Raw genomic sequence first — 25,326 nt, forward strand, 5'->3', positions numbered from 1 at the left:
ATCTGAAATGCATCAAATATGGTTGATTTTGAAAAAGGTTTAAACAATTTGATGGATAGCAAGTTGTATTTTTTTTAAAGATCAAGTTAAATTTCTTTTTACACTCTACGGGATTTAAAGTTTTGAATTCATAATCTTCTATGTTTTCACACCTCAATCACCTTACTATCTCATTAAAATGGGAATGGCTAGTAAGTTGTTGAGTGATCTAAAAACACAAAACAACTTTTGCACCTAAACTGAAGCATATACATTGTTAACGAAACAAGAAACTTGCTTTTAGCTTTAGAACGTAAATAATATCACATATAGTCAACTTCGGGTCATCAACATGATTTATACTATTTACAAGAACATTTATGCACCTCTAATAGAACCTCACTCTTCAAGGAAAAAAAAACCAAGGAAACATCAACTCGACTAAACGTAACACTCCGCTAGCTAGATTTCTTATTCATTCAAAAGCTCATGTGTCTCACACACCTGATTCAGACTTTTATCTATATGTGGATGACATTCATATAGAAAGTTATAATATAATGATACACAACAAAACTAGCAAATATATATAAAGGGTGCATTTTGAAATAAATCAAGAATAACGACCACCTCTTGTTTTTTAGTGTCCTCTTTTAACAAAATCTAGCGACAATGAAGGAATGTCTCAAAAAATAAACATGTATTGTTGTTTTCATGGCATGAAGAGGATTTGTTGGTAAATATGATGATATAGATTCCATAACCATATATAATTCCCTTCATAATTCTTCCTTGTATGATGGAGGTCCTTTAACCAAACTATGCCCAAAACCTTCCACCATGAAAGCCTTATGCTGCCTTCTTTTCCTCTCTCTTTTCTCCATTATCTCGTCCCGTTCGCTCTCTCTTTCGCTAAACACGCGACGTCACCTAGCCCAAACAAAAGAAACCGACCCTCTATTTACCGGTAGTTTTGAAATCAACATTGATGCCCGTTTGCATTTTCCTAATTTTAGGCTTAAAAAGGCATATTATGCTCTCCAAGAATGGAAAAGGTTCATATTTTCAGACCCCGAAGACATGACCAAAAACTGGGAAGGCGAAGATGTGTGCTCGTACAATGGCGTGTTTTGTGCAAAAGCACCCGATGATCCTAACACAATGACTGTCGCTGGGATCGATCTAAACCATGCTGATATCGCAGGCCATCTCGTGCCACATTTGGGGCTATTAACCGATCTTAGCATATTTCATGTAAATTCCAATAGATTTTGCGGGATTCTCCCCGAAAGCTTCTCAAAGCTTACGATCTTACACGAATTAGACGTAAGTAACAACCGGCTCGTGGGCCCTTTCCCTCACGTTGTTCTGGAAATGCGTAGATTAAGGTATCTTGACATAAGGTATAACCCCTCAACTATTTGACATGAACCTTGACGCTATTTTCTTAAACAACAATCGATTTTCCTCAGAAATACCTGAAAACATTGGGAGCTCAAATGCTTCGGTTATCGTGTTCGCAAACAACCATTTCAAAGGATGCATTCCTAAAAGCATCGGGCATATGAAATGCTTAGACGAGGTTATTTTCACCGATAACGAGTTGTCCGGTTGTGTACCGGATGAATTAGGGTTACTAGAGAACATCACAATATTGGATTTGAGTGAAAACAAATTTGTGGGGGCTATTCCTGAAGGTTTCCAAAACTTCAAGTGTGTTGAAGTAATTGATATCCGAAAAAATGAGTTGATTGGTTCGGTGGCTGAAAATATTTGCACGTTACCTAAGTTAACAAACTTCACATTTTCAAACAACTATTTTAACGGACTGGAACCAAAATGTGAAAAACCGGTTAGACCGGACCTTGTTTTGGACTACAAGGAGAATTGTTTACCCAAAAAAGAGGAACAAAGAACCGAGGAGAAGTGTGAACCGGTGGTGAACCGGGAGATTGATTGTGAAGCGACCGGGTGTAAACCGCCGGCTGAGAGCGACGAGGAGTCTAAAAAGCGAAAACCTCCAAAGAAGAAGCCTCCGCCCGTGCCAAAACCGCCACCAACACCCTCACCAGAACCACCTAAACCGCCACCGGTTCAACCACCTCCTCCACCGGTTCAACCACCACCGCCGCCAGTTCAACCACCACCACCGGTTCAACCGCCACCGCCACCGATACCAAGCCCACCACCTCCTGCACCTACGCCACCGCCGGTTCCGTCTCCGGTTCCCTTTGATGACGTGGTTCTTCCACCGGATATTGGTTCGCATTACCCGTCACCGCCGCCGCCTATGGTTCCCGGATACTGAATGTTTAGATTGTTAGAATTTTTGTACGTGTTACAGTATAAATTAAAGAATTCCATTTGTAAACTAACTTTGGTTAATTAAGTTAAGGTACTAACTATGTATGTTTCGATTCTGCTGATCCGTTGATGCATCTCTAGCAACACAAGAACAACATGGAGTGATGGAGATTCTTTATTAGCCACAACAAAATTTAAATAATTTCTTGTTTTTCTAGCTTATTTCGATCATTTGTTAGATTTTAATATTCTAGGAGTTATGTAATGGCATATTGTAAGAATTATTTAGTGGGCAATGAATTCAGCTTATTTAAAGTAAATATTTGTAATTTTTAATTTCACATATATATATATTCTATATAAAAAATACATTTATTTATGCATATTCAACAGCTAACATACGGGTCATTTACAACCACCTAGTTTAGTCTAATAACAACGGTTTATAATCTTAAACTAAAATGTTATAGCTTTTAATCTTACTTGAGACATGAAATAAAATGAGAGTATAAAAAAAAATATTAGATGTAAAAAAAACATGGTTAAGTTAAAAATATAGTGGTGGGCTAGCCGAGCCGGCCCATATCAAGTAAACCCATTAGGGTTTTGTGCCTTTACCTCTTTAAATAGATACATCATTCATTCATTTCAACTCATGATTCTATTTAGGCATTTACCATAAAAAGGACTTTCTATTGTCATATTGCCTTTCTTTCTCTTTTGAAATATTAATTTTTCTCTCCTATCTACCGTTTTAGGTGAGATCAATGGTAGAAACAGTAGTGTTTAAAGCAATGTTGTAAAACTCGCTAGGCGGTCCCTAAGTGGCCGACCCCCTTGTAGGGAGTACTCGGGGAGTATTCGAGGGGTACTCGGTTTGTACTCGGACATGATAAATATTACATAAATTAATTATTGGAAATTATATATATATATATATATATATATATATATATGTTAAGATAAGCATAATTCACGTCAAAATAAACATAATTCATATGAAAAAAAACATAATTCAAAAAATTCATGTTTTGTTGTTATTTTCAATTTTTTTACTAAAAAGAATAACAAAAAAAAAAACAAAAAAATAAAAAATAAATAAAAAAATTGTGGCCGAGTTGACCTTGGAGGCCGAGTAATCCTGAGTACTCCGACTTTTAACCGAGTTGGAACTCGGCGAGTAACGGTGGCCGAGATGGGAAAAGGCGGCAAGGTTGATGTCCGAGGACCTTGGAATCGCCGATTTCAAGGCCTTGGAATCCGACTTTTGCAACACTGGTTTAAAGTGAGATGATGAATGAAAAAAATTGTTGGAGCTTATTCGATCAATTTTGTAACTGATATTACTTAGAGGACACACTATATAAGTATGGTTTGCATATAGCTTATCATCTTGTAAACCCTAATCAAGACAATCGATACAATCTTACAATTTATACACGTAAAGGTGTTCTGATTTGGTATCATAGCTACTGTTGCTGTCGGAGCTCCGGTATTCCTTTTTGTTGCACAATTTGTTAACAATCAAGGCTACAATCGGTTCACGATTTGATTTGTAACCATCACAAACAACAAGCACAGCCAGCTGCCACAATCGTTTCTGCAAGCAACCAGACACTCTCGTCATCGAACAAAACCCTAGATTTACACCATCACATCTGCTTGAAACCCTAGTCGCCACTGTCACTAACAAACTTCCAGAAACGACACAATCCATTCCAGACCATCACAAACTCATGCATGGTCGTACGCTAATTCAAACGAAACTTAACCTTCAACGACATCAGAATGGCATTAAACACCTTTTCCGTTGACATTTTTTTTATATTTTTATGAAAGTCCATGGAACGAAAGTTCCAAATGTTCTAAAAAATACGATAATTAAAAGGAGACTTACATCTTTTACCCTTGAAGTTTTAGCTATTGACAAAGCTAGCCCTTCAAGCAAGATAAAAATAAAAAGGTAAGATATGAAATTTTGATACTTTTGGTTGAGCTTCTCAAATATGTTAATTTGTTTATTTAAAAAAAACATAATCAATTTTGAAAAGCATTATTTTGAAGCTTTTTAAGCTTTAAAATGAAGCTTACCCAACAATTTTTACTTTTCAAAAAGCAAATAAGCATTTTTTAAAAACTCATCCAAACACCCTCCATAACTTATCATCTTTAGACTTTAGACACTCATATATTATTTGATATTGGACACAGGATGCTGCACATTACCCTAAATAAATACCTTTTTGATCGGAGGTTGCATACTCTTTTCTTGATAAACTGTGTATATTATCATATGCTTAAAGTTAAATGCTCCATTTTCTATTTGATTTCAATTGGAAGGAGCCACGAAGAGATGGAGAAATGCGAGAACAACCTAAATTCCTACTTAGAGCAAAATGCGAAACTATGTAGGGAAATTGAGGATCCAACTACTTTACTTGAAAAACCGAATACAAAATCTGCAGTGCATGAGCATATGGTATAAGATTAGATGATCATATAGCATATTAATTGGGTTTTTATTTAATAGGAGGAGCTTTCTATCTTTAAAAGACATAATCTATCCAGATCTTTAACATTTTTTCCAAAACTTATTGAAGAGACCAGACAAGAACACAGAAATGACTTTGATAATATGATTGGGCACGAGGACAAAACTCTTAGGGTTCCCTCTAAACAAGTATATTAAGTAGTATTTATTTTGTTATTCAAACAATTATTGTAATTTTGACATATTCGGTATGTTTAGAAATAAGGACATAATAATATTAGTGATTTTATGACGGTATGAAAAAAGAAGTGAATTTGCTTACGAAATGTAGAGTGATTAAAAAGTCGCAAATGAAAGTTGTAATAAATTTTTGTATACTGGTGTAGTGGTTTTGATTTACTTAAATTCATTATGTTCCTCTACTAAAATCTTTAGAGACCTCTTGTGTGTGTAAATGTGTGTGGGTGTCTGAGTTTTCATCAAGATTCAATGAAAAAGGAAGAAAAGGAGTGTATGTGACTGCATAAGTTTTGAAATTAGGTGTTGGTTTGTTGTGTGCGCTGCACTGGTGATGCTTTTGGTGGGCGTTGGTGGCATGTGGGGGTAGAAGGTAGCTTTGAAGAGAGCGAGATAGGACGAGTGGTGGTAACCATCAACTTGAGATGGAGAAGGGAGGGGGGGGGGGGGGGGGTTGTTATATTAACTTTTTTTAACTTTTGTATTAAAAGGGTTAAAATACTAATTTGCCCTTAGGTGTAAGGCACATGGCTCCATTTAACAGTCAAAACTAACGATGTTAATGTCAAAGGACAAACCGTATAATATTTAGAAACATTAAGTACAAATCCCGTCAATTTTAAAGATTAATGGCATTCATTGAAATTTGGTATAAACATAAAGAACAAAATGTATAATTTACTCAAAACTAATTGTTCTTATTTTTCTTTTTTCTTTTCACATATTAGCATTTTTATATTCAAGATTTGTGTAAGGTCGTCGCTATACAAATACCATTGATGTGTCACCCATACCGTAACACCCTAGGCGAATCCTACTTCGACCGTGGACAAAAGAGATTCTTGGTTCATAAATAGATGCTCTGCCTCATAAATCACCAACGTGTTTTGGGCTTAGTGCTAGTGGACGAGAGAAGAGCTCCGCAATTATACATGCTCATGTGGAATTAGTTGCAGGATGTGTGATCTTCTGAGAAGTCTCTACACGGGCAACCAAAAACAAATTTGTGAGCTCTTCATGGGCAAAACGGACAGTACTGGTGGTGCGATGGGCCGGATGTTACACATACAACGTTGACATGTCATACAGTTCGCATGACCATATCGGCCTAATGATAGGACGAGAAGTGGTCAGGCATGTTGTTTTTTAGAATCACATGGGTTGTATTAGAGTTCGAAAAAGGCCATAAGAGTCGTATAAGGACCAAATCATACGATTCATCGATTGTTTTGGCTTATAAAGAAATGATTTACTTGAGTACTAGCAAATCCATGCATGATGTTTGACCTTTTTTCATCCCTAACATATGGGTTGTATGAGATCATATAAATATTATACGTTAAAAAGATCATATAACTCGTATGACGTGACAAAGAGACTGCAATGCCTGTGAGAGTGTATTGCCGACAGAAAGACCTTGTGTAACTGCTTGTTTTAAGAATAGTTGAGGTGCATTGGATTGGTATATTAGCAGAGATTATGTAAAAAGATGAATGAGGGTTTTCAAGTTAACTGAAAAACAAACTGTTGTCTATTTTAATGACTGATTGAAAGTTGAACCGATAGTTAAAACTACATATAGAATTTCTCAAATAGAAATCACTAAAATTTCATGCTGACTTACCAAATAAGTCGTCCTTTCAAAAATTAGCACTGTAATTTAGGATAACATTAAAATACAAAAGGTTATGAAAATAGGAGGTGTGAGAAGAAATATCGTCCAGATCTTATATTTGAATGGTTGTGATTAATTTAAGAGAAAAAAATAATAAAAATGACATAAAAGTAATAACCCATATTTGTTGACTTTCTCTCTCCACATGTTAGTCACGAGTTAATTCCTCTATCATTTTCAAAAGTTCATAACCTTTTCATACAAAAATTCACCAAAATAACAAGTGTTTTTTTATCTTTAATAGAAGGATCATATTGTTATATAAAATAAATAAATAATGGGTTTTTATGCATCGTGTTATTGGTTAATTATTGTGTTTTTTAATTGGTTTTTTTATGCATTATGTTATTTGGTCATTGTGTTTTTCAATTGGTACTAATATTAAGATAAAAATTAAAACAAAAATTACGTTATTGTGTATTTTTTTTTGTTATATTTCGTCTTTCTGACATTTTTTGTTCGTCATTGTGTCTATTTACTCATCATTGTGTAATACGTTCATTGTTTTTTGTTCGAGATTGACACGTGATATGTTCAGGTCATTATGTAATATATATTTTGCATTGTGTTTTACGTTTCAGATCATTGTGTAATATGTATTGCGTTTCAAATTATCGTGTAATATGTATTCATTATTGTGTTTTATGTATTTGATAATTTATTCTTATTTAATCATAATATTTACATATTAGGATTACACAACGGTGTTATTAGTATTAAAAAATTACACGATGATGAGTAGAAAGACACAATGACGAAAGTTTTGTTCTATTTTTTCTATAAAAAAGTCATACTCATATTAAAGATAAAAATACACTTGTTATTATGGTGGATTTTTTTAGAAAAATATCATATGAAAAAGTTATAGACGTTTTAAATTGATGAGATAATTAACATGTGTCTTGTATTTTATTAACATGTTATTACTTTTATGCCTCATCACTTTGGTCTCCAATTGACACATGTCAATGAACTATGGTGTATGTGAGCCTTTAGTGCAATTGTAGTTGGACGACAAAATGTATGGATTTGGGCGACAAGTGGGCTAAAACAACGCCCCCAGGCTACAAAAGGGCGATAAATTGGGCAAGGGCACATGTATTTGTTGCCGTGATGTGTTTTGGATTTAATATTATTATATTATATGTGTGTTAATATATATGATGTGACAGGGCTACTAAACCATTACACCACTAAAATAAAACTGACCTCTTCACTGACATGGCGTCACATGTCAAAAATCTTCCCCAACTTATAGACCATCCCTACACATAGCCTTATAAAATAACTCCACCACCATAATTTATGCACATTAATTATATACATATTTTTTTAGTAATTTTTTTAGAAACAAAGAGTGATAAAAAAAGTCAAACATGATTATTTTGCATTGGTTTATCCAGGGCGGATCTAGGAGTGCTTAAAAACCTATCAATTTTCACGACGAAATGTAAAATTAGTGCATTTTTTCTTCTTAATTTAATGTATTTGAATACCCTTTAGAAAATATTAGAATATTCGTAGGTCCAAATTTTGGATGCCCCTACATATTTCTTCTAGATCTGTCACAATCGGGTTTCACCCTAGTACTTAATAAATAAGTAATTATATGTTGTCACGTATCATAATTCTGAGAGCTATGTTCTATAACATGTAAATTTACAACTTGCAAAATAAAAAAAATTAATTTATTTAATTTATATATTTTATCTAACATGTGTTATGTGCACAAATTTCTAACCTTGTAATATAAATATGTTTTATTTAGAAATAAAAATAATAAAAAAATCCAACATGATGCATTATTTTGAATCCATCTTCACCAAATGATTTTAAAACGTATTTTAAAATGACTGCTATTAAAGTGTCTCTTACATGTATTTTTCATATATTATAATTTGATGGTTGAAATTAATCTTGTAAAAATAGGTGTTTATGGATGAGTATTTTCCGAGTATTTGTCACAAGGTACGACGTCGATAAGAGTTTCTTTAACTTCGTCTAGTTACTAAGAATCGATTAAATGTGGTCAATCTCAGCCATAATCGTATTTAGTTGTTCAATTTGGGCCGATTTTGACTTAAAAATAAAACATAATTCCTATTTTTATAATATTAAAAAAGAATATCACCTTTTTAGTTAATGATCTAACAATTTTTAGAATAACTTAGTATTTAAAACTGTATTTCTTTTATTTATATTGATATTTACTTATTTTGTTATAAATATTAGTATCCTTATTATATTTGACATATATGCAATATCCAAAAATTAATTTTCTTTATATTTACCATTTCCAAGTACTCCCTGTTGGTGCATTTTGTGACCGTCGCTATGCAATTCCGACTAGTTGGGTGAAGTTGTGGAGGGAGCCAACTTCACGTGTTGGTGAAGTTAGAACAAATTCACGTGTTGGTGAAGTTAATACAACTTCACGTGTTGGTGAAGTTAGGAATAACTTCACCTTGAGGCCCAAGCCCAAGCCCGCGAAAATATTTATCTATATATATATGTGTGTTATATTTAGGGTTAAGGTTGTTGATCCAGAAAAACTGAGAGTATTTGTGTAGCTGTCATTGTTTAGAGAGAAAAAGATAGAGAGTGTCGTGTGGGCAGACCCGAGGTAGAGCTCACCTCGGGTCGGCTGTGTCTCTGTTTTGTTCGGTATGTAACGTGTTTTGGTTATATTATAAAGGATCTGCAGATTCGTTTATCCCATTCGTGTATTTGTTTGTGTGTAATCGTGTTCTTCGTCTACAACACCATAAACGAGTCTAGGAGGATTCCGCACTCCTAGACATCGTGCGGATCTCGTATCGATCAGCGACGCCCCGAGGGGACTTACAAGTGGTATCAGTGCCTTAGACTCTTATGCTATGGTTCGAGATCTGCGTTTTGGTGTTTCTGGCCCGTTTCTGATATGTTTTTGGCCGAACAGCCGTTTTGGCGAAGTTATCGCTAAAATTTTAGGGTTTTGGCGAAGTTAAAGTTTGGCGAAGTTACAGGATGGTGAAGTTAATGAAGGGCGAAGTTATTTGATGGTGAAGTTATCAGGTGGTGAAGTTATCAGATGGTGAAGTTATCAGGTGAAGTCAACGTGCAAAGTTATTAGGTGAAGTTAACGATATTGTTTTCCTTTTCCTCCGACGTTCAAGATATGGTATTTCTAAAAAAAAAGTATTTTTGGGAAATTTTCTTGAACGAAAATTTTCATATGTCATTCATATGAAGAGATGATCATTTGGGAAAAATTTGGTGATAATATTTTTGTTTGGAGTTTTCGTCCAAATGGCCAGGTTTACACGATTATTGTGAGACCGAAAACGTTGTTCCGACAAAGAGTGAAAATTGGTATCTCTTGGTCTTACGTGTGAACAAATACGGGTCAACTATGGCTATGTAGTTGAAGTTGCGAATGGGATATTGATTGAAACTGGATATTGACACATATTTGGGTGTTTTTAGGCCAAGAAATAATTATTGTTCGAGGTTGACCAACTGAAGAAAGTCAAATTTTGTTCGGGTTTTCGTCATTATTGGATCGTGATCAAAGCTTATTATTTATGTTATTTTCAAGGCGTTTGAGACTTGGATCCTGAAAACGTGGGATATGAGCATCCGGGATGCTTATTTATTAAGGTGAAAATTTTTGAACAAGTTGGATTTAATCGGAAATTAAATTGTTTAAGCTCTAAACCTGAAAATGTGGGATACGAGTATCTGGGATACTTATTTATTAGGGGTGAGCTACTTAAATAATTTCATTCTCGGAAATAATAAGAAAGCCATTTGATCATTATCCCTGGTGATTGAAGATGCTTCGGATTTATTAATGGTCATGTGTGTTAGATTCTGTCAAGGTGGTTTTGTGATGAAACTGATCACTTGATGTTTAGTAGTTGAAGATTGAACCCTATCTTACTAGCCGAATGGTTGAGATGATCGATTAGGCACTGGGATGCAGGTCAAAGATCTCGATGGATATAGTTCGGAGGAGCTTACAGTGAAGGGGAGATCTGATATGGAAGACGCCGGGTGATTGGTAGATTTGTGAAGCTACAAGACAGTTTCAGACACGGCTGGTTGAAGACAGGATTGATGTTGCATGTATATGTGAAGTTCAACCTTGAAGATCACAGTGCAATGTCTGAAGATCGAGTCCTACAAGAAGAAGAAACAGAAGATCATTAGTTAAGGGGGTGTCTGTTGGTGCATGTTTTGTAACAGATGATCTTTAGTGTTTGTTAGAATTGAGAGCAACGGTCAAGGGGGAGTCTGTTGGTGCATTTTGTGACCGTCACTATGCAATTCCGACTAGTTGGGTGAAGTTGTGGAGGGAGCCAACTTCACGTGTTGGTGAAGTTACAACAACTTCACGTGTTGGTGAAGTTAGGAATAACTTCACCTGTTGGTGAAGTTAGGAATAACTTCACCTTGAGTCCCAAGCCTAAGCCCGCCAAGATATTTATCTATATATATGTGTGTTATGTTTAGGGTTAAGGTTGTTGATCCAGAAAAACTGAGAGTATTTGTGTAGCTGTCATTGTTTAGAGAGAAAAAGAGAGTGTCGTGTGGGCAGACCCGAGGTAGAGCTCACCTCGGGTCGGCCGTGTCTTTGTTTTGTTCGATATGTAACGTGTTTTGGTTATATTATAAAGGATCTGCAGATTCGTTTATCCCATTCATGTATTTGTTTGTGTGTAGTCGTGTTCTTCGTCTACAACACCATAAACGAGTCTAGGAGGATTCCGCACTCCTAGACATCGTGCGGATCTCGTATCGATCAGCAACGCCCCGGGGGGACTTACACTCCCCGAGTACAACCAACTTTCAGTCGGCCGCCCAGGATCCGCCTAACAACTTTTGCAACCTTGGTTTAAAATAATACACTTATAAACTTCGGTATTACTTTGTTGATTATAATCCTAGTTTTACTCAATATCCGACTATTAGCATGCTGATGAGCCCTTAGGCGCCCTTAACTGCCATATCATTTACCACATAATATCCTTACAATTATTTAAAAACCTCAATTTCATCTCCAACCCTACAAATATCATTCCCTCTTTAATTTCCACCTCATCACCTACCAATTACACACAATATTTATATAAAACTTTGTTTTTTTTTTACTTCGAGCCCACCTTTTCATATGTGCGCATGCCCTTGTGTAAGGAAATTTCTTCTAGAGTTTCACACTATGGGCGGGGTTGGGGCAGCTTTGGATTTGAACACCATTGAGGGGCGGTATTGTAGGGGCGTATAGGGGGGTCACTAAGACCGACGGTATGGGGGTGTATTTGTGGGCCCTCCTCCATGTTCAACGGTCTTATTACCATTTCAAATTAAAAAAGTCTTCAAAATTACACACACAAACACACACACACACACAGATATATATATATATCCCTCATTCACTCAATTTCAATAAACATGTCATTTACTTCTTTAAACCTATGAAATTTCTCCAAAATTATGTCTTCCGACTCGTCTTCGACACCCGACTATTACCCCGATCACAACGTTATTTTTGATTCGGATTCAGATGATGAAACGATATCTAGTGCGATTAGATAGGCTTCCCAACTCTTAGTTGAGAATTGCGAAAGGTCACAGCCACAAACAAGACGACTTCATCTTCAACGAGATCGTGTAGGTGCTCATAATCGGTTGATAAGATATTATTTATCGCTGACCGGATTTTTGATTCAAAACGATTTCGGCGTTTCGGATGAGTCACCGGCGACAATTCGTTAACTAGCATACGATCCTACGAGCGACGTCATAGAAGAGTATTTACAGACGTCATAGACAATGAGTCGTGAGGCCCTTTACCTGTTTTACAAATGTGAGTGTCATTATCATTTTAAGTATTTAATTCTAAACCTATTTATTTTTAGTGTAAATTAAATTTTGTTAAAATTATAAATAATTGTTATTAGTCAACTATATGGTAAAAGATATTTGAGGATGTCGACTCAAAATAACATACAAAAAATATACGAGGTTCATCAAAAAAGACAAAATTTTACAGGGATGCTTGGTAGCCATGATTGTACACACTGCATTGGAAAACCTGCCTAGTTGTTTGGCAAGGTCAATATCATCGGGGTGATTATGATGGCCCAAAAATTATGCTTGCGGTAGACGCATCATTTGATATTTGGATATGTCATGCGTTTTTTAGGATGCCCTGTAACATCCCCAAAATTTCAGTCCAAATTTGACAGTCTAATAAAGATAAAGGACCAAAAATATTTTCAAAATAAATAATAAGAAAATAAGATAAGGAAATAAAATCATTCCATGTTAAGAAAATAAGGAAAATAAAAATATTTCATAAGGAAAATAATCCCATATGAAGGAAATAAGAAAAGAGAATCCATCCCACATGGAATGATGAAACAAGATGGAAGCATTCCACCTAGGTATAAATAAGGAAGATATTTCCATCCCATATGGAAAGTGGGATAAATTTGAAAGCTCTTTAAAAGAAAGAAAGTTTCCATAGTAATATTCTTTTATGCCTATCATGCACCTAGTGGTCCTAGCGGATGGTGCAGAGCACCCGACGCGCACGCGCATGAGCTTGGATGAGGATGAGGCCGATGGCGATGGTGAAGGGTGCAATGTGGCACTTTGATGGCGCACTTCGCACGCTCGTATCGCCGTGAGCCGCTTGAGAGCCGCCTTATTGTTTTTGGAAAATGAAAGTTAGACCAGGACACAATAAGTTACTATAGAGGAAGGATAAAAAGTAAAATATGAATCCAGAAACCCATTGCGATACGCGATGAGCTCAAGACAAGGCCATCACGATACACGATGGTCTGTTATGACTCATTGACACGTGACGCATCCGGGTGACACGTGAAAAGCGATAGGGCTGAGTCAGCATGCCATCGTGATACGCGATACGCGACAGAGAAGGGCGTTGGGCGCAATGTGGCACTTTGATGGTGCACTTTGCACTTCGCACGCTCGCATCGTAGCGAGCCGCTTGAGAGCCGTCTTATTATTTTTGGAAGATGAAAGTTAGACCAAGACACAACAAGTTACTATAGATGAAGGACCAAAATAAAAATATGAATCTAGAAACCTATCGCGATACGCGATGAGCTCAGGACAAGGCCATGCGATACGCGATGGTCTGTTATGACTCATCGACCCGTGTCGCCTCCAGGTGACACATATCAGACGCAAGGGCTGAGTCAGCATGCCATCGAGATACGTGACGGCGAAGGGCGTTAGGCGCAATGTGGCGCTTTGGTGGCACACTTTTCACTTCGCATGCTCGCATTGCCGCGAGCCACTTGAGAGCCACCTTATTGTTTTTGGAAAATTAAAGTTAGACCAAGACACAACAAGTTACTATAGATTAAGGACCAAAAATAAAAATATGAATCCATAAACCCATCGCGATACGTGACGGCTAAGGAAGACGGTCCATCGCGTATCGCGATGGGACCCAATTTCAGCTATAAAAGGGAAGGACACGACACTCTTCACCCTCACACTAAATCTTTCTCTCTCTAAAATACTTTCTCTCTCTACATCGTTTTGCGTGTCAATCTCTTAGTACATGCCAAGCTCCGAAGTTCTGACGGTTTAAGACCCGATACGCTATATAAAGTAAAAATGTTGCTTGATATGTGATAAATATCTAACTTCGAATACTCGTGTGAGGTAAGAGTTCTGTCTAAGTTATTATTTTATTATTATAAATGGCTTAGACCATAGTCGAGGGTATAGCCCAAACCTTGATTACGATTAAGCATAATATAACTTTTCTTAAGCAAAGGTTATAGTCAAAATGTTGTTTCTTCTTGATTAAGAAACGTAAGCATGTACATACAAGGGGTATAGTCAAAATAATATTTCTTTATAATTAAGAAATATAATATTCATATAAAAGGATATTGTTAAAATAATGTTTCTTCTTGAAGAAGATACACAGTATAGATGTTTATTCCTGAAGAAGAAACGTAGCATTTAATTGTTAAATAAGGAAAGGAATTAAAGGTCCAAATATTTTATATATAACCAAATGATCTAGTTATTTATACAAATGTTATTCTCGTACTATAGGTTCGAGGTAACAAATCAAGAAGCAGAAATCAGAACACAGGAATCAGTATCAGAAAGTGATTATAAATAGAAAAGGTGAATACGCCATAAACTTCAAACTCTTTTAGAGTCAGAATGTTTGCATAGGATTTACGAATCCTTAAAACCTTCTGTTTCAATAATAAGAAACGGACACTCTGATTAAAAGTATACATGTGTCTGGATCCATTTATACATGGTGACTCGGAGTTCCCCGAGGCCACGCATATCATCAACATGCATCTGGAAGTCTACGAGGCTGTTCAAAGAAATGATATTGTGTATATGTTTTAATTATGCATGTACTTAGGGTAATTTTATCCCAATTGAGTTGGGTGCCTAATGAGTAGTCACAAAGATATTATTGTTGGTTTCACAAAGGTATTGAAAAGATTATTACAAAGCGTCAACGTCATTCACTAGCTGCGTGCTGACGTATTTTCTAACCCATTTTACAGGAAATCAGAAAGGTTAGAACAGACAAGCAAGACATGATAGAAGATTGGGGATATAGTCATTAGATGCTATTTTGTAGCTCAGATATTTTATATTAAAATATTATAAAGAATTATGTTTTCTAAAGATAGGTATTTGAATTATCAAAAGGGTAGTTAAACCCGAATTTTCGATATTATAATATTTTATTCAAGACTTCCGCTGAAAAGAATATATTTTTATAAATAAAGCTTTGTAAACATTAAATGGGTATTTTAACCCAATATTTTATAAGCGAATATTTTATATATTAAAGACTTCCGCTAAAACAAACCCGCAACTCTGATATATTTAAAAAACCGGTACCAACTATTGGTCAAACGCCTAGGCCCTAAGTCGGGGTGTGACAGGTTGGTATCAGAGCCATCAATCTTGGCGAATTAGGTATTTAATTATGCCTAGGATTTGATTAAGGAAAAGTTTCAAAAACTTATTGTACAAATACTAGTTCAAGAAAATTAGATACTTAGTTAAAAAGTATCAAAATTTCAATAAAAACTTATACATATAAGATATAACAAATCCGGATAAGATAAGAGCGTCTTCCTATCCCTAATCTAACTTCATACAGATCTATGATCGTCAATCTAGTCACGAATCATTTCAGCTTCCATCAGGTAAAGTAAAAGGATTCATAGGGACAACTTTACTCCCAATACCTATATCTAGTGATAAAAATTCATACCAAACATTAATGGAGGAAGATTCAAATTCGTTTATTCTAACATCCGACTAGCACATATCATTCCAAATCAAAATTTACATTGAGCAGGATCAAGTAGAAGAAACCAATAATGTCAAAACGAAAAGAAGTAATGACTTATCCGGAAGAAAATCCTCAGGGACAGGAATATTTTAATTTTTTGGCAACTCAAGATCCTTACTTTGCTCCCACTCAAAATAAAGATATGCAAACAAATTACAATTCCTTAGAAGGAATGTATCACATTGAGGATAATTCAACTCATTATGAGATCGATGTTACCAAATAAGCAGAAACAATGCTCCAGAAGGACATGGAAATGGAAGAGAAGGAAAAAAGAAAATGAGACTAGCAAAAACATCAAGAAAGACAACAAGATTAAGGAATTAGTCATTTGCTGTAAGAAACATAATCTTAGTAATTGTAAAAAGTACAGTTGTAATAAATAGTGTGCACTCTTGTAACTATAATAAGATGAATAAAAGATATGTTTTTAATTCCTCGTATATTGGACTTATCTTTTAAAAATTTTATTGTAGTATGTCAAGAGAAGAAAGTGCAAACTCTCAAAATAGTCCTCCCAAGAAAATTGGAAATGAAGAAAACATTGAAAATAAAATTAATGAAATTCCGGCCCAATATAGGGATGAAATTCAAAAGATGATTAAGGAAGCCATGAATCCAGTTCTTGACGCAATCAAGGACATCTCTACAAGTCAAAGTCAACCAAAATCTAACAAGAGAAGTCGAAGTAAGTCTGTTCGTTCAAGAAAGGAAGAAGCTCATGATAGCTCTACATCTGATAATAATTCAAGGAATGAAAATCGAAAGAAATTAGAAGTCCACTAGTTATATCATCCGCAATCGCCTGAATCTCGAGACGATCTTCAAACCAATCATAAACTTTATTGAGATAGGTGCGATCCCCCCCTCCGAGAACTGTATATGAGACTTTCATCTCGTACAGCTCAAGAAAAAACACCCAAATACTGGTTGGAACGGATATTTAATAGAAAGTTTGAAATTTCTTAATTTCCGATTCAATCTAGTTTTAAGAACTTTAAAGCCTCCAATCCTAAAGAATTTTATGGAGACACGAATGCTATAGCTGCCATGAGATGGCTAGAAGAACAAGAATCAATTATCATCATAAGCAAATGCACTGGTGATGTGACAATCGTCAATTTCAGGTTAACTCCGTTAACTCAACTCCGTCAATTCAAACTTAAGATCACTAAATCTATAACGCACACTTCATTACATTTAAACTAGGGTTTAAATGACGCTTAACACTTACTACATATGTAGTCTTTCGGGATTTGCACCGAAACGCAAACGAGTTGACGCAAACGATTGATGAATAAACAAAAAACGTCAAAACAGTAATTATGTGTTAGACTTATGTGTTATGTGATAACATGGCTATAAACATTAACTCAAGATGTAAACTAGTTATTTAAGTTAGAAAAACAACAATTGGAAAGTGGAGGGACTTGAGTGTAACTTGTATGTTTATAAATATATCATTAACCACAAACCCTAACTTATTATTCTTTCTTCTCACACAAGTCCGATCGGAAACCCCACCCCCACTTCCCTTGGCTGCCGTCCATCAATACACACACATACAACATCAATTCAAGCTTTTGATTGAAGAATTAGGTGCTAGGAAGGTATAATTGATTATCCTATACATTCTTATTACTTGATTTTGATGTTTGTTGGGTTAATTGTAAACCCTAGCTGCCGATTCTATATGTATATATAGTTATTATGATTGTTGATGATTTGATAACTAAAATTGATATTGTTACATGTTGATTGTTGTGTCTATGATTTGAGTTCAAACAAAAACCCTAATCATGTATGTAATGGGTAATTGATGTGCATGGATGGTGTTTATGGAGTCTAGAGTGTTATATGAATGCATGATAGTTCATAGGTTGTTAATATGTTGAGTTTGGATGCAAACAGTTTCTGGACAGAATGTGTATTTGATGTTTAAGTGACTATAACGAAGTGTAAATGTGAAAATTGGTTGAGATTATTGGTACTACTGTAAACTAGGTTGAGTCTAGTTTCTATAGAGTATAAATTTGTAATTTTTGGACAAGTAGAAGTTAACTTTTATGATTTTACAAAAACGTTGTGCAAAGCTGAGCTGTTAGACCTGCTGTTAGGTTGTTTTGTAAATGTTATATCTCATGAACTACGAGACCAATTGGGTTGGTTCCACTTCTGGAAGTTGACTTATTGAGTTAGGAACCTAACCCAAGTGGTCTTGCATTTATTGGATTTTTTGTTTAACGGGAATTGCAAATAAAATTCTGTTGCGCATGAATTTGACTGTTATGAGTTTGCTGTAATGATTTGATGATTGTGAGAAAACTATGTGGAATAAAAATATAATTAAATATGTTCTGGAAACCTAAGACATATGTGCTTCTGTGATGAGTTTTGGTAAATTAATTGAGATGCAATGATCGGTGAAATAGTATAATCTTTCTAGTAGGATTTCTGTCTCGGTGAAACTAGCTGCTGAGTTGTGTAAAAATGCATGAAACATGATACTTGCTATATAATTGTTTTGTTTTGACCAAAATATCCTTGCGGGGAATAATTGCTAATCGATTGCCATGATTTGACCAAATTGTTCTCATGGGGAATAATGGCTAGTTAATTGTTATTTGTTGACCAAAATGCCCTTACGGGGAATAATTGATAGTGATGTACTTTATGAATACATGACACGTATATGATTGCTTACACATGTAATGTGTCACAAAAACACTTGTTAAAGTCACACACGATTCACAAACGAAACACGAAACATGTTATGTGCATAGGTATTATGTGCCGGGTCTAGAGACTCGATAATATTCCGACACTTAGAAAAATCTCTTTGTTGTTTTAGAACGCTAGAGAGAGTTTTTCTGTGACGCGCATCTTGGTGATTTAATTTGGGAAATTCTTTGCAAACTGTGAGTTTCACTTTCCCCTCTTTAAACTGTTTTCAAACGCTTTTCACTTGGGGGAGATAACATACTCCACAACGCATTTAAGATTTTGTTATAAATTATATATCACTTGTAAAGGCTAAGTGGCAAACGAAACATTTGAAGTCCTACACATCGAACCGGTTAATATTTTGAATAGCGAGTCACTGTTGAGTAGTACTACTGGGTTTGACAAACCCCACCCAACGCTAAACTCGACTGGAGGTCGAGCGGGTGTAATTTTGGCTAACACGTACCATGGTCTGGAGGACCTGGTGACAAGGCACTTAATAAACGAGTCAGCTTCGGTGTCGAACACTTAGTAATACTTGTTGTATAGACTAGCTACCTATCGATATATAATTTGACATAACACTATCTGGTAACGCAAAACGCTGTAACGCTGTAACGCAAAACGCTTAACGCAAAACGCTGTAACGCAAAACGCTGTAACGCAAAACGCTGTAACGCTGAACGCAAACGCTAAACGATTTATTTTTATATAACTTGTGAACTCACCAACCTTGTGTTGACACTTTTAGTATGTTATTCTCAGGTAGCCGAGGCGGGCGCGCGGTTTAGGAACATGCATTGCTTGATAAACTTTTAACTATGCAAACTTACTTTTAACTGTTATCCTTGGTTTTAAATCGTCCTGCGTGACGTAACATTGTTTCTATGGTTTTACGCTTCCGCACTTATTTTCATTTAAACGTTTTTATGGTTTGATTATAACTGATGATTCCGATCCTGTTAGTTCACACCCTCTGACGGTAAAACTCCGTTAGTGGATTTTGAGGGTGTGACAGATTGGTATCAGGGCCATTGGTTATAGCGAACTAGAAGCTGCATGCATACTAGACTATAACCGCGACGACCCATTAGTTATAATGATACGCACTACATAGATTTGTGTAGTCTTGTAATCTTATCTCTTTACCTCTTTCACTCATACGCGCGCACATACCCGGCTTACTTGAAGGAATGTCGACGCTGCCATCATCATCATCATCCGATCCGATGACTCATGCTCACGGGAAAGAACCACAGATACCTACCGCATCGCCGCCCCGAGTAGTCCCGGAACTCGAAGCTCCCGCACCGAAGAGGTACCGCCTATCCGGGGGCATATACGAAAACGACGTTAGCTGGGATTGGTACCCTAACATGATCAGACGTATGGTCTATCGCGAACAAGTTCCCCCGTTACCCCACCCGAACCACCCTGCTTATCCCAACACCCTACCACCCATAACCGCACCTGTAGAGCGAGTTCTCGCAGCTGTTGTTTCATGTTTGGAGCGTGATGTGGGTTACATGCGCTATACGAGAGCGAAGGTTTCCGGACTGTTAAAAGACAGAACCGAGACTAAGGAGGAGATTGCCCGCATGACAGCGGCAATGAAGGAAATGCAAGAGGCTAGTGATCAACAGATGAAGATTATGAGGAAGATGCAAGCCGAGATGATAGACTTGCAAGAGCAACTCCAAGTAGCAAGGACCCGAACCGAGATAGCTCGAGAGCGTTGCGATGTCTTACAAATGCAAATTGCTCAGAACGCAGCCGAACCTGAGGCAGAGCCTGAGGCCGAGCCTGAGGCAGATCCCGAAGAGGAGCCTGAGGAGGAACCTGAGGAAGATCCCGAGGAGGAACCCGAAGAGGAACCGGAGGAAGAACCGGCTGAGCCAGAGGCACACTCAGAGGTGTCCCCAGACGATGTGCAGATGTGCAAATTCTTGGATTGGAACTGGCTAACGCGATGAACTGGGAGGAGTTCAAGAACATGATGCGAGAGGAGTACTGTCCGAGAGAGGAGATTTCGAAGTTGGAGTCAGAATTTTGGTCACTGAAGATAGTGGGCTCGGAAATTGAAGCCTACACCACCCGTTCTCACGAGTTGGCTGTGATGTGTCCGCGGATGGTGGATCCGCCGAGTAAGAGGATTGAAATGTACCTTGATGGGTTAGCACCGCAGATTCAGGGCATGGTGACGTCTTCCAGACCAGCTGCGATTCAACAAGCGATCCGTTTAGCTCACAAACTGACGGATCAGGCTGTGACCCAAGGTGCGTTACCACCTAGGGGTTCAACTACTAAAGCCCGTGACAACCCGAATAATGACAACCACAGCAACAACAACCCGAGCAGCGGAAAGAGGAAGTTTGATAACACCAGATCCTCGTCCTCGAACCTCCCACCGCAACAACACTACCGTAAGCCCGAATTCACTCGGAGCTTTAACAATCAAAGTCACAACAACAATAACAACGGTAGCGGGCAGGGTTCGAGCGGATATGCTGGGAAATATTCGAAGTGCAATAGGTGCAACTATCATCATGTTGGCCCGTGTAACCGTGTCAAGTGTCAGAGATGCGGAAAGATGGGTCACCAGGCGAAGGAGTGTAGAGGAGACCTTGCGGCAACGGGTGCTCCTAAACCACCTATGACGACGAAGGGATGTTACGAATGTGGGCAGGAAGGTCACTTCAGGAAGGATTGTCCCAAGCTGAAACAGAACGACAACAATGGGGGTAATGGAAGTGGCAGTAATGGTGGAAGCAATGGCAAGGGAAGAGCGTTTGTGATTGGGTCGGGTCAAGCCCGCAATGATCCGCACGTGGTGACTGGTAAGTTCCCTGTAAACAATTGTTTTGCTTCTGTATTGTTTGACACTGGAGCTGATAGGAGTTTTGTGTCGAAAGCCTTTAGTCAACTCTTAGACTTAACTCCAACTCCGTTAGATGCTAAGTCTCCTGTTGAATTAGCTGACGGTAAGACTATAGTAACGACTCATGTACTTGCGGGATGCAAGTTAAAACTGTCAGGTCATGTCTTTGACATCGACCTTATTCCTTTTACGCTTAGTAGTTTCGATGTCGTTGTCGGCATGGACTGGTTATCTGAGAATCGAGCGGAGATTATATGTCACGACAAGATAGTTCACATTTCTACCCCTTCTGGCGAGATCATTTCGGTCCGAGGTGAGAGAAGCGGCATGACCACCAGCGTCATTTCCCTTATGAAGGCGCAGAAGTACCTACGAAAGAGTCATCCGGCAGTTTTGGCGCAGATCATTGAGAAACCCGCGGAGGAGAAACGAATTGGAGATATACCTGTTGTGCGAGACTTCCCGGAAGTTTTCCCGGAGGATTTGCCCGGACTCCCTCCTGTACGACAAGTCGAGTTCTAAATCGAGTTGACACCCGATGCAGCAACCATAGCATGAGCCCCGTATCGGCTCGCACCGGCGGAACTTCAGGAGTTGTCAACTCAGCTGCAAGATTTGTTGGATAAGGGTTTTATCCGACCTAGCTCATCGCCGTGGGGAGCCCCTGTCTTGTTTGTCCGAAAGAAGGACGGGACCTTCCGCATGTGTATCGACTACCGGGAGTTGAACAAGGTGACGGTCAAGAACCGTTATCCTTTACCCCGAATAGATGATTTGTTTGACCAGCTTCAAGGATCGAGTTACTACTCGAAGATCGATCTGCGATCCGGTTACCACCAACTAAGAGTGCGCGAAGAAGATATCTCAAAGACGGCTTTCAGAACACGGTATGGTCACTACGAGTTTTCAGTTATGCCTTTTGGCATAACCAATGCACCAGCCGTATTTATGGATCTCATGAATCGAGTATGCAAGGCGTACCTCGACAAGTTTGTGATTGTTTTCATTGATGATATTCTCGTCTACTCCAAGAACGAGGCTGACCATGAAGAGCACTTGAGGTTAATTTTGGAATTATTGAAGAAGGAACAACTGTATGCTAAACTCTCGAAATGTGAATTTTGGCTTCGCGAGGTTCACTTTTTAGGATATGTGATCAACGAGAATGGTATCCATGTCGATCCCGGTAAGGTAGAGGCCATCAAAAACTGGGAAGCACCTAAGACTCCGACTGAGGTGCGGCAATTCCTAGGACTGGCCGGCTACTACCGGCGTTTCATCGAGGGATTTTCAAAGATTGCTCAACCCCTCACCGCTTTGACTCACAAAGGCACTAAGTACAATTGGGGTGACGCGCAAGAATCCGTTTTTCAACTGTTGAAAACCAAACTTTGTAGCGCCCCTATTCTAGCCCTCCCCGAGGGAACGGAAAATTTTGAGGTACACTGTGACGCATCTATACAAGGTCTTGGTTGTGTGCTGATGCAACTCGAGAAGGTTATTGCTTATGCCTCTCGACAACTACGGGTTCACGAGAAGAACTACACGACCCATGATTTGGAACTCGGAGCTGTGATGTTTGCTCTTAAGATATGGAGGCATTACTTGTACGGTACCAAGTTTGCCATTTACACCGACCACAAGAGTCTCCAACATATCTACGATCAGAAGGAGCTGAACATGCGACAGCGCCGTTGGGTCGAGCTGCTCAAAGATTACGATTGTGCCATCAAGTACCACCCTGGCAAGGCCAATGTAGTGGCCGACGCCCTCAGCAGAAAAGAAACAGATAAACCCAGACGAGTGCGAGCATTGCAACTCACGGTTCATGCCAACTTGCCCGATCAGATTCGCGATGCGCAACTTGAAGCTTTGAAAGATGACAATCTTCCGTTGGAACTCATGCGGGGCATGAACAAGCAACTTGAAACCAGATCGGACGGGGTCCGATATTTTGAGAACCGGATTTGGGTTCCACGATACGGAGAGTTGAGAACTCTAGTGATGGACGAAGCTCACAAGTCCCGATATTCTATCCACCCTGGCTCAGATAAAATGTACCATGATTTAAAGGCACTTTACTGGTGGCCGAACATGAAAGCCGACATTGCCACCTACGTGAGCAAATGCTTGACTTGTGCCAGAGTCAAGATAGAATACCAGAAACCATCTGGTCTACTGCAACAACCGAAACTCCCAATGTGGAAATGAGAACACATCTCAATGGATTTTATCACGGGTTTACCTAAGACACCGAAGGGATGCGATACCATCTGGGTGATCGTAGACTGATTGACTAAGTCTGCACACTTCTTAGCGATTAAGGAATCGGATAAAATGGAAAGACTGACTCGTGTTTACATGAAAGAAGTGGTATCTAGACACGGAGTGCCTGTCTCGATCATTTCCGATCGAGATTCTCGTTTCACTTCGCACTTTTGGAAGTCGCTGCAAAGCGCACTAGGCACCCGTCTTGATATGAGCACAGCATACCATCCTCAGACGGATGGGCAAAGTGAACGAACTATTCAGACCCTGGAGGATATGTTGCGTGCCTGCGTGTTGGATTTTGGAAAAAGTTGGGAACCTCACTTACCTTTGGTAGAGTTTTCGTATAATAACAGCTACCACGCAAGTATTAAAGCAGCGCCGTTTGAAGCGCTGTACGGACGGAAGTGTCGATCACCACTCTGCTGGGCAGAGGTGGGTGACAGCCAAATCACTGGTCCAGAACTGGTACTCGAAACTTCGGAAAAGATTGTTCAAATCCGAAATCGCATGGCAGCAGCACGAGATCGCCAAAAGAGTTACCCCGACAAACGCCGAAAACCCCTCGAATTTCAAGTAAACGATCGAGTGTTACTCAAAGTCTCACCTTGGAAAGGTGTGGTTCGCTTTGGTAAGCGAAACAAACTCAACCCAGGGTATGTTGGTCCTTACCGGATAACTGAGCGCATTTGTCCGGTGGCGTACCGACTGGACCTACCAACGGAACTCAGTGGCGTACACAATGTATTCCACGTGTCCAATTTGAAGAAATGCCTGTCCGATGAAACCCAAGTAGTCCCTTTGGAGGAACTACAAGTTGATGAACAGTTACGTTTCATTGAGGAACCAGTCGAGGTTTTGGATTGGGAAACCAAAACGCTCAAGCACAGCAAAATTCCAATCGTTAAAGTTTGTTGGAACTCGAGACGTGGACCGGAGTTCACGTGGGAACGCGAGGATCAAATGATGAAAAAGTATCCTCACCTTTTTGAAGGGCTAACCAAACACAGAAAACCGCGAAACCCGGCAAACCGTCAGACATCACCGGAGGTATGAATTAAATTTCGGGACGAAATTTCTTTCTACTAGGGGATGATATGACAAACTAAAAATTTTTCTTACTTTTTCAGACACTCATCACGACTTGACTCAAATTTTCGGGACGAAAATTCTTTAACATAGGAATGATGTGACAATCGTCAATTTCTGGTTAACTCCGTTAACTCAACTCCGTCAATTCAAACTTAAGATCACTAAATCTATAACGCACACTTTATTACATTTAAACTAGGGTTTAAATGACGCTTAACAATTACTACATGTGTAGTCTTTCGGGATTTGCACCGAAACGCAAACGAGTTGACGCAAACGATTGATGAATAAACAAAAAACGTCAAAACAGT

General features: G+C 38.2%; 1 pseudogene; it reads left to right on the forward strand.

Annotated features, from left to right (window-relative positions):
* The first annotated feature begins 551 nt into the window (after positions 1-551).
* On the forward strand, positions 552-2,307 carry LOC143633052 (leucine-rich repeat extensin-like protein 7 pseudogene; annotated as a pseudogene).
* Positions 2,308-25,326: the final 23,019 nt, after the last annotated feature.

This window comes from Bidens hawaiensis, unplaced genomic scaffold, assembly GCF_021521415.1.
Source record: "Bidens hawaiensis isolate Kalapana, Puna unplaced genomic scaffold, B.hawaiensis_p1.1 tig00006607_1, whole genome shotgun sequence".
NCBI classification, from domain to species: domain Eukaryota; kingdom Viridiplantae; phylum Streptophyta; class Magnoliopsida; order Asterales; family Asteraceae; genus Bidens; species Bidens hawaiensis.